At 35.7% G+C, this 9,746-nt stretch overlaps 1 protein-coding gene across 4 annotated transcripts in view; it reads left to right on the forward strand.

The window, feature by feature from the left end:
* CTNND2 (catenin delta 2) overlaps positions 1 to 9,746 on the forward strand; it is a 936,154-nt gene that overhangs the window by 298,174 nt on the left and 628,234 nt on the right. The gene's annotated exons all lie outside the window — the stretch shown is intronic.

A 9,746-nucleotide genomic window follows, 5' to 3' on the forward strand; every position in this document is an offset into this window, starting at 1 on the left:
ACCAAGAGACAGCTTTGCTTTCTCTCTCTCTACACATATATAATATATATTATATATAATATCATATAATATATATTATATATAATATCATATATCATATATTATATATATTATATATTATATATTATCATATATTATATATATTATATATTATATATATTATATATTATCATATATTATATATTATATCTCTATTATATATTACATATATAATTACATATATTATATATATGTATATATATATATATAGAGAGAAAGCAAAGCTGTCTCTTGGTTTCTGTCTTTTTCAAACATGGATATTCTAAGGTTATTCCATTAGTGCCCCCAGTGGTTCAGTGTGTCACTCTCCCATCTGGACAGACTACTGGAGGAGACGCTCTGGTCTCTGTGGCCAAAGGGCAGTGCCCTTGTTTCTTGCTTCAACTGCCAAGAGGGTGTTTGAATAGCACTATCTAATGTCATCGTGTTTATTATGCATACTGACACATGTCCATGGGGAACTTGCCTGAAAAGAAATATTCATTTGTATTCTTTGGATTCTCAAATTTTCTAAGATGACAAAAATCACTGAGTTCTTGGTACCAGCGGTGTAAAACTCTAATAGATTTCTATCTATAATTTCCTAATTATGATGATATTGATATTGAAGTGATGATGCTACTGCATTGTTACAAGCCACTTGCAATGTTAAAAATTAAATTATGGAGTATTTTATAATAATAAAATATATTTTTAAAGAAATTATATTGTTAACTTAAGGGAAGGAATTGTATCCCATAGTGCTTTACATCCCTTTATTATTGAGGGAACTTAATTAACACCCTCTTGGAGGAATGCCTGCCTGAGCCTTGGGAACACAGGGTAGTAGGGAGGAGGGCACTTTTCCCCACTTGGCAAAATCTTCTAGAGTGTTTGGCGGGGGCAGATCTGAGTTGAACAGGTTCTGGTGAATGTTCTGAGACATAGTACTACTATCTAGGTGCTTTCTTTAATGAGCAGTACCTAAGTACCGAAGCATATTTGAATGTGTGCCTGAGTATTTTCAGTAATTAGCTTGCTAATTTAACTTCTCAAATAAGAATTTTGATCTAAATTAGCTTTCTGTTATTAAATTCATAATATCTCTTTCATTTTAGATTTTAATAGCTACTTAAAAGATTATTAAGAAGATCAAAAGTGATAATTTATGTAAATCCATTTTATAAACTATAAGGCAGCAGATATATTTATTATTATGATATATTCTCATTTAGAAAAATATGTTATTAAAATCTTAATGAGTTGTGAGAAGTGAACAATTAAATATTAGCAATTACATCTAATAAAATAATTGGAATAAATTTAAAATGATTAAGGCTTTTCAAATAGACCACATTAAAATTTAGAGATCTAAATTTTATTTTTAATAACTGGAATTAAATCTGTTCCAATTATTTATGGCTTAATATGATGTGTCTTCCTTTCATGTTTTTCACTGAAAAATAAAATTCTTATAGAGCAATACATCATTTTCCATAGGATTGCAAGAAAGAGCCTGTGCAAAGTGGAGAAGAATGGAATCTGATGATTCCAATTAGGTCATAAAGAGAAAAAAGGTGAAAATAATGCTATGGGAAAAAGAAACAATGTGATACTAGCTTTCCTGTCGTTCTCAAATGTTTTGCTGCTCAACATTATGTTGATGTGAAATATGCGTATGCATGTTCTCGTTTATACATCTGTGGATGCAAACACATTATTCACATAGTCCTTAGTTATACATTCAGAGATGCGGCATTCTAAGATATTTTGACATCTATATATATAGTATTACTAAAATAGAGTATCATGTATAAAAAAAATCCTTGCTGTTTTATGCAAGTCAAATTAGAGTATTTGTCAGATTTAGAATTCTTTGGATTCATTCCATTTAATTTAGCTCTTTACCTGTGAGCTTGCCTTCTCACCAGGGGGCAAGCACTCATGGATGACTTCACAGTGTCTGCTGGTACTTTCTTCCCACCGCATTTTTACCACCAATGCTCTCATTACCTTCTGATTTCTGTGCTATTTGTTACTACTAAGCTAATTTACTAATATCATTGTCTGGAAGTGTTCTGCCCAATAAGTTTGAAATACAGTTTCCTGGGCTAGTCTTCATTTTTTTTTTTTTTTTTTTTTTTTTTTTGAGACAGAGTGTTGCTCTGTTGCCCAGGCTGGAGTGCATTGGTGTGATCTCAGCTTACTGGAACCTCCGCCTCCCAGGTTCAAGTAATTCTCTGTTTCTACTAAAAATAGAAATTTTGTTCAAACAAAATCAAGTCACAATTACCAGACATAGTTGTATATAAGAGGTAGAAATGACTAATAAATATACTTCGGTTTTACTCTGACTTTAATGAGGAATTGCACCATCTGATTCCCAAGATCTCTCTTTTTTTTTTTTTTTTTTGAGATGGAGTCTTGCACCCAGGCTGGAGTGCAACTGTGGCACAATCTTGGCTCACTGCAACCTCCCCCTCCTGGGTTCAAGGGATTCTCCTGCCTCAGCCTCCTGAGTAGCTGGGATTACAGACGTGCACCATCACACTCAGCTAATTTTTAAAAATATTTTAGATAGAGACAGGGTTTCACTATATTGGTCAAGCTGGTCTCAAACTCCTGACTTCAAGTGATCCACCTGCCTCAGGCTCCCAAAGTGCTGGGATTACAGGCGTGAGCCACTATGCCTGGCCTAATCTTCATATAAAAGATTTGCACACATGTTGGTACAATTATTCACCTACAACACACAATATACTTAATATATCTGTGGAAAATATTTGATACATATAATACAAATTTTTTTTTCTTTTTTTTTTTTTTTTTTTAGTTTTAGTGTACCGCACATATTGCTTAGAATTTAGGTGTCAGCAAATGTTTTTCCCATACTTGACAAAACAGTGTGTCCACACACTTGCTGTATTAGCATAGGTATGTAATTCTGTAAGCAGGTAAATACTTCAGTGACTGCCTTGGACATTGACAGTGTCAGCTGAGGAAAACTCTAGATGACAGATGGACGAATGGAAATTTAAGTCACATATTTTAATCATAGATACTTTAAATTCAGATCCATATTTATAGTTTTGCTTTAGAATTGGATAAAGACCATTTGTGGTCTCAATATTTGGGACTTGCTAAAAGTAGGTACCTTGATGCATTTTGGAGCCACTTCTTAAATCAAATTCCTGAGTGTAACCCAAGTATTAACTCTGTGGCCATAGAATGCCATCAGAAGAGCAGAAGAAACTTCCACTTTTATGGTTCCTGGGCATGCAGTAAGACTCTCAAGAAATTAGCCAAATCAGTGTGCCATTTCTCATCACCAGAATAGCAAGCATCCTGGCCTGAGAACCCCAAGGGAAAGTCTAAACTCCATTTTCGTAATCACTTTTCCATTTTCCTGACTTTTCACTGAATTGTACTCACGGGTATAAATCTAACCATTGATCTACGTGGACCTCATGAATAAGTACAAGTTCTACTTGTTTGGGATTTTAAGAACTAGCAAAAGCAAATAAACAAGCAAAAAAAACCCAAGTCCTTTGCCAGTCATGGATGTCACGTTTGAGAAGAAATGCTATATATGGCAAGAACTATTGCGGGCAACTTCAAAATTTCATACACAAAAGGAATTACTTTTTCAAAACTCCAAAAATGGTCATTAAATATGTGTAAATATATTTATAACTACAGAAAAGTTCTAGAAGACACAAGCTTCCAAAAACATTTGTTAGAAATGAAATACCTGTTCAAGATGAAGTTTACTAGGATAGTTAACTTTCCTCCTTTAATATGTATTATTAATTTTTTTTTAGTATTCCAGGAAATATTTCTTTGTTATCATGAACTGCTTAAGTAGATTGCCCCATACATTTTTGATGTTGCTATAGATGTGTTATGATTTGGATCTGCGTCCCCACTCGTATCTCATGTGGAATTGTAATCCCCAAGTGTTGAAGATGGGGCTTAGGAGGTGACTGGATCAGGGGGGTGGTTTCAAATGCCTTAGCACCATCTCCCTGGTGCCGTCTTGTGATAGAGTTCTCACGACATCTGATGAGATCTGATGGTTTAAAAGTGTGTGGCAGTTCCCTGCTCGCTCGATCTCTTTCTCCTGCTGCCATGCAAGGCGTGCCTTGCATCCCCTTCACCTTCTGACGTAATTGTAAGTTTCCTGAGGCTCCCCAGCCATGCAGATCTGTGAGTCAATTAATCATCTTTTTTTTTTAGTAGATTACCCAGTCTCAGGTAGTTCTTGATAGCAGTGTGAGAATACACTAATACAAGATGCTGACTTCCTTTTCATGTTTTTTGACCCAGCTTTTAATGAATTTCACTATAATAAATATTAAAGTTTTATACTTACACTTGTTTGTGAAATCTTTTGGTTAAGTCTCATATTTTTCATCAGTTTTCATGGAGAAGATATATTTTCCCAGCTCTTCATCTTCAATTCGTATATTAAGACTATAAGAAATAGACACTTCCTCCTTTCCCTCAACTTGTAAACCCTCCCATAGGAGGCTTAATGAAAAGAAAGGTGATATGTGTTTCCTCTTATTTAAGGGGGCGCAACACTATACCATTTAAATGTAATCAGATCAAGGATTTTAAAATGTGTATACAATATCAACCTTGATTACCTTTAGAATGGTTGACAAAACCGTGGTGGTAAAGAATTGCTTAGTGGGATTGCTGGGTAGGAGACCCCCCTGGAGTCCTGGCACACCTAGGAACTTACCTGATTCTTAGGGAGCTGGAATTTCTCCTCATCAGCACGTATCCCCCTTGGTTGTAGTGTAGAGGGATGGAGAATCTGATTTATCATTATTATACAAACCCAATAAGAACATGATATGGTGACTGTTAGCCATGGCTCCTAGAAGACAAACTTAAAACTTTGTAAATGATTATAGATAGGTCTCTCTAGTGGTTAAGAACACAAACATGATTTTGGACAGATTATTTAACCTCTCTGAATCTGTTTCCTCATTTATAAAATGAGATAATAATAACTTGCCTCATTGGATGTACACAGAAACAATGATAACATTTTACTTTAAGGCTAAACTGCTTTTTGGATACAACAACAATAATACAGCTATTTTTATCACATGAGAATATGGAAAAGGGTAATTTCAGTGATATGGGAGATGAGTTCTCCTCATTATCCAGTGGTGAGTTGCCTTCTGAATAAAATACCATCTCTACTTATCTTCATTGTTATTATTATATTTTTAAAGAATATTCCCAGCCAAGCTTCCTGGCTCATGCCCATTGTCTCAGCACTTTGGGAGGCCAAGGCAGACGAATCACTTGAGCCTAGGTGTTTGAGATCAGCTTAGGCAACATGGCTAAATCCTTTTCTACAAATAATACAAAAATTAGGTGGGCATGGTGGAGCACACCTGTAGTCCCATCTACTTGGGAGGCTGCAGTGGGAGGATCACCTGACTCTGAGAGGTTAAGGCTGCAGTAAGCAGTGTTCACACCACTGCACACAAGCCTGGGTGACTGACACCCTGTTTCAAAAAAAAGAATATTCCCTAATTCGGAATGCTCATTGGTGGATTAAGAAAAGCACATTATTGGCTAAGGCCAAATTATAAGCTTAGAGCAAGAAATAGAGAATATAACATAAATCTGTAGAGCTAAATGAGCCTTAAATTTTCATCCAGTCCATCAGATATGTCAGCAGCTTTGAAATACCAAGGAATCATCTCATTCCAGATGGACTGGGTAATAAAGGGAGCAAAGTCAGTATTTAAGAGGTTTACAAAGCTGTAAGCAAAGCCTATGGATATCTAAACATTGATTTGAAATAATGCAATATCAGTTCTAGAATGAACTTAAGCTGTAACATACACGGAAGGGCCCCATTTTTAAGATACCAATGTATAGGCACTGTTCAGAAATAGAGGTATATTCAGCAAGTCTTAAAGAAAAGTCTTCAAAATTCTGGAAGAACAACGTGCTGTTTCTACAAATGATAAGTAATGGAGCCTGTTGTGATTCACATCGGTTTAATATACAGTGCTGCCATAGCTGTGAGCAGCATCCTTTTATCGTCAGAGATTCCGTTGGGCTTATTTGGGTTCGCTGCCTGTCCTGCTCCACACACACCAAACCTCACCATAGTGCAAAGAACAAATGAAAGCTTGTTCTCAGGCAGTCAAGAAGAAATGGAACAAATATACTAGAATTCATGAAAGATTGATTGCCAAATATTTAAATACTGCTATCAGTTAAAAAAATGCTGATAAGCAAACAGAAAGCGCAAAGAGAACACTAGAGTCCTAGACATAGGGGAATGCCAGTCATGTTCAGCCCGTTTGTCCGCCGGTAACCCTCACCTCCAAGGCAGCACCTTTAACCACTACCCTCTGCAGATTTGAACTTCCCAAGGCTGTAGGAAGTTAACCCTTTAAAGGACAAAATATTCCAGCCTAAATGTAAGGGATTTTTATAATACCCAAGGCAAATATATCCTACAGGGAATGGGTGTACAAAAACATGTATATACTTACGCTTTGATGTATTGAAATGTGATATATCTTCAAGAAATTACTCATTTGTTTTATTTCTCTTTGCAAATAAATATTTTTAAAGTAGTCTCTTTGGCTAGTGCCTTAGCCAAGCACATTGTGGGAAGAACTTAAAATGCTTAGTCATGTGCCTTTTCTTATTGGTATTCCTTAGGTGCCTCAGCCAAGGGCAATGACATAATACCTAAGCCCAGCCAAAGAAACAGGGCCCACTCTGTCTTGACAGAGTATTATTCATGATCACCACTTTACATAAATGTTAAAGGATATCAAGTAAAGACATGAGCTAATTATGCAAAAAATTGAAACAAATGCCACTCTTAATGCTGGGTGATTGGGATGCAGTATTCTTAGTAGTCAGACAAGTAGAATTATTTCTTAGAAGACAGTGCTTTAAATTTATGCCTGAGATCTAGAAAAGGATAAAATATGATAGATACTTTCCATCTGGTAATAAAAAATACTCCCAGTTCTGCCATAAAGAGATTCTCAATTTGTAATTTAAAATTTTGCATTCTGCAAAAGTGTGCATGCATGTGTACATGTGTGTATGTGTCTTGGAGAAAGAAATTACTTTAAAAATGAGATCCTGCATTTGTTGTTATTGATATTATTTGGAAAGAATATATATTTATAGTAGAACTGGTGCATTGTGGCATTTTAGGAGGCAGTGGTGCTGATTCCATGTAGCAGATGTGTTTCTTTACCTCTAATTAATTAATGCGTTTTAAAAAGTGTGTTCTAAGTTAATTTTCTAGCAGTCATTGTCGTTGTGTATTTGATAACTGGATGGAAATTGCCGTCTTCAAGCCTTTTAATCCCAAAAATATAAAATCATGTGAACTTCATGGATTGATAATTTACAACATCAGGTATGCCAATGCGTTTAAAGCTGAACTATTACCGAGATGGTCAGCTATACATTCCATCTGAGAAACCCTGCTTTGAATACAGTGAAATTAATTTCATGCCAGGTAGAGAGCTGCTTCTGAAATGATTTTGTCTTCTTCATCTGTCATTGCATGAGCTTTAGTTTGAGGCACAGATTGAAGAAAGGCATGTGAGGTCTCAAATAAGAGGTTCATACCCCGCCAGAATATATATTATTAATAGATTTAATATACCCTACACTGCTAGTACAGACTTCGATTTTACACTGGATTCAGGGATATTAGCTAGTGTGTGATGACATATACATCTAGTCTCTTAGTACCAATGGTCCTATTTTTGAGTCTTTCTGACACTCGGTTTCAAGAGTTTAGTGCAGCAGCAGGCAGCACTGGGGTTTCAGTTGTATCTGAGTACTTGTCACTACAAGGCCCCTAGGCAAAAGTCCAGCATTGTTTGTTTGACTTCCTTCCTCATCCTGTTTTCCCATTTTTTTCCTTACCACCTCCTGCAATCCATTTCAGCAGCGATAACTGCTGGATTACAAATAAAAGCTGAGCTGGCCCTAAAAATATTACTCCTTGCAAGGATTTAATTGCAAAAGAATCTTTGTATTGGAGTTTCCCCATGTCCCTTGGAAGGCAGACGCGGTAATTTGGCTGTCAATTGTGTGTAATTTTATACCTTAGCGTCTGGAAGGATAATAAATAGAATTACAGAGTTTTACACTGAAATGCTGATTATCAGAAAATAAGAAGCCAAAATTTCAGGAGTCATGTCTTTTAAAGTCTCTCCTAAATAGCAAGTTTTGTTAGCATAAACATTTTAAATGTTAACTTTAACTTATTTGTGAATCACTACCAAGTCACTTATTTCATGTTGAAACTTTTCTGTGTTAATGCTACTTATTCTTCCACCCCTCTGTCCATATCAGTAGATAAAAATTGCCAGGACATGAACATCATGAACATGTAGGTTTTGTTTGTGTGTGTTTGTTTGTTTGTTTGTTTTTTGTCCAAAAGATTGGATTATTTGTCCAAAGGGCCACAGCGTAGTCAATTATTTTAAAGTTAATGAGAACCACAGCAAATACTGATTCCTTTAAACTTTAGTTCTACTTTTATTTTGTAAAAAGTAAAAATCCTTCATTTTCTTTAAAAAGAAAATTGGCAACAATATTGCTAGAAACCTTTGAAATTGATTGTTTTAGATCAAGAACATTTAGTAAGTAAATGATATTCCTGTTTTCATACGTGCATGCCTGTCATAGCTTTCAAAAATTTAGGATTTAAAGTAATTTAGAACCTTTTTAAAAGAATATACATACAGAAAAATTTTGGTTTTTGCTATAATGGCAAAAACTGGAATTACTTTTGCACCAGCCTAATATATTCCAGCAAGTGCAGCTTGCTCACTGTTATGTGTGTGAGACTCAGTCATAATAGTGTGCGTGGTTATACGTGGTTTATTTACTTTGCTGAACAGGATTTCACTGTGTACATATACTGTACTGTATTCATTCTAGTGACTGGGCATTTCTGTAGTGTTCAGTTGGGACTGACGTGAGCGTTACAGGAGATGTCTTCTGGTGCACTTATGTGCACATTTTTTAGTTTGTGGCATTATCTAGTAGAATTGCTGAGAAACAGAGTATGTTTGTCAAGAATTTTAGAAGAAATTCACAACTGTCACATTTATTTTAACATTTTATATTCCCACTTACAGTTTTATGAAAGTTCCAATAACACCCAATACTTGCCAATTTGGGCATTATCTGTCTCTCTGAATTTTAATCATTCTAATGAGTACTTAGTGGCACCCTATAGTGGTTAAAATTTTGTACCCTGGTAAGTAGTGAAGTTGATTGTCGTATTAGTCTATTTTCATACTGTGATGAAGAAATACTGGAGACTGGGCGATTTAAAAGGAAAAAAGGTGTAATGGACTCACAATTCCACACGGGTGAGGAGGCCTCACAATCATGATGGAAAGTGAAGGAGGAACAAAGACACGTCTTACATGGCAGAAGGCCAGAGAGCATATGCAGGGGAACTGCCCTTTATAAAACCAGCAGATCTCGTGAGACTTATTCACGATCACGAGAACAGCGTGGGAAAAACCCGCCCACGTGATTCAGTTACCTCCCACCAGGTCCCTCCCATGACACGTGGGAATTATGGGAGCTACAATTCAAGATGAGATTTGGGTGGGGACACAGCCAAACTATATCAATTGTCTTTTCATTTATTTATTGGCCACATGGGTCATGTGGTTGTTTTCTTTTGTGCA

This window comes from Symphalangus syndactylus, chromosome 16, assembly GCF_028878055.3.
Source record: "Symphalangus syndactylus isolate Jambi chromosome 16, NHGRI_mSymSyn1-v2.1_pri, whole genome shotgun sequence".
Taxonomy (NCBI): domain Eukaryota; kingdom Metazoa; phylum Chordata; class Mammalia; order Primates; family Hylobatidae; genus Symphalangus; species Symphalangus syndactylus.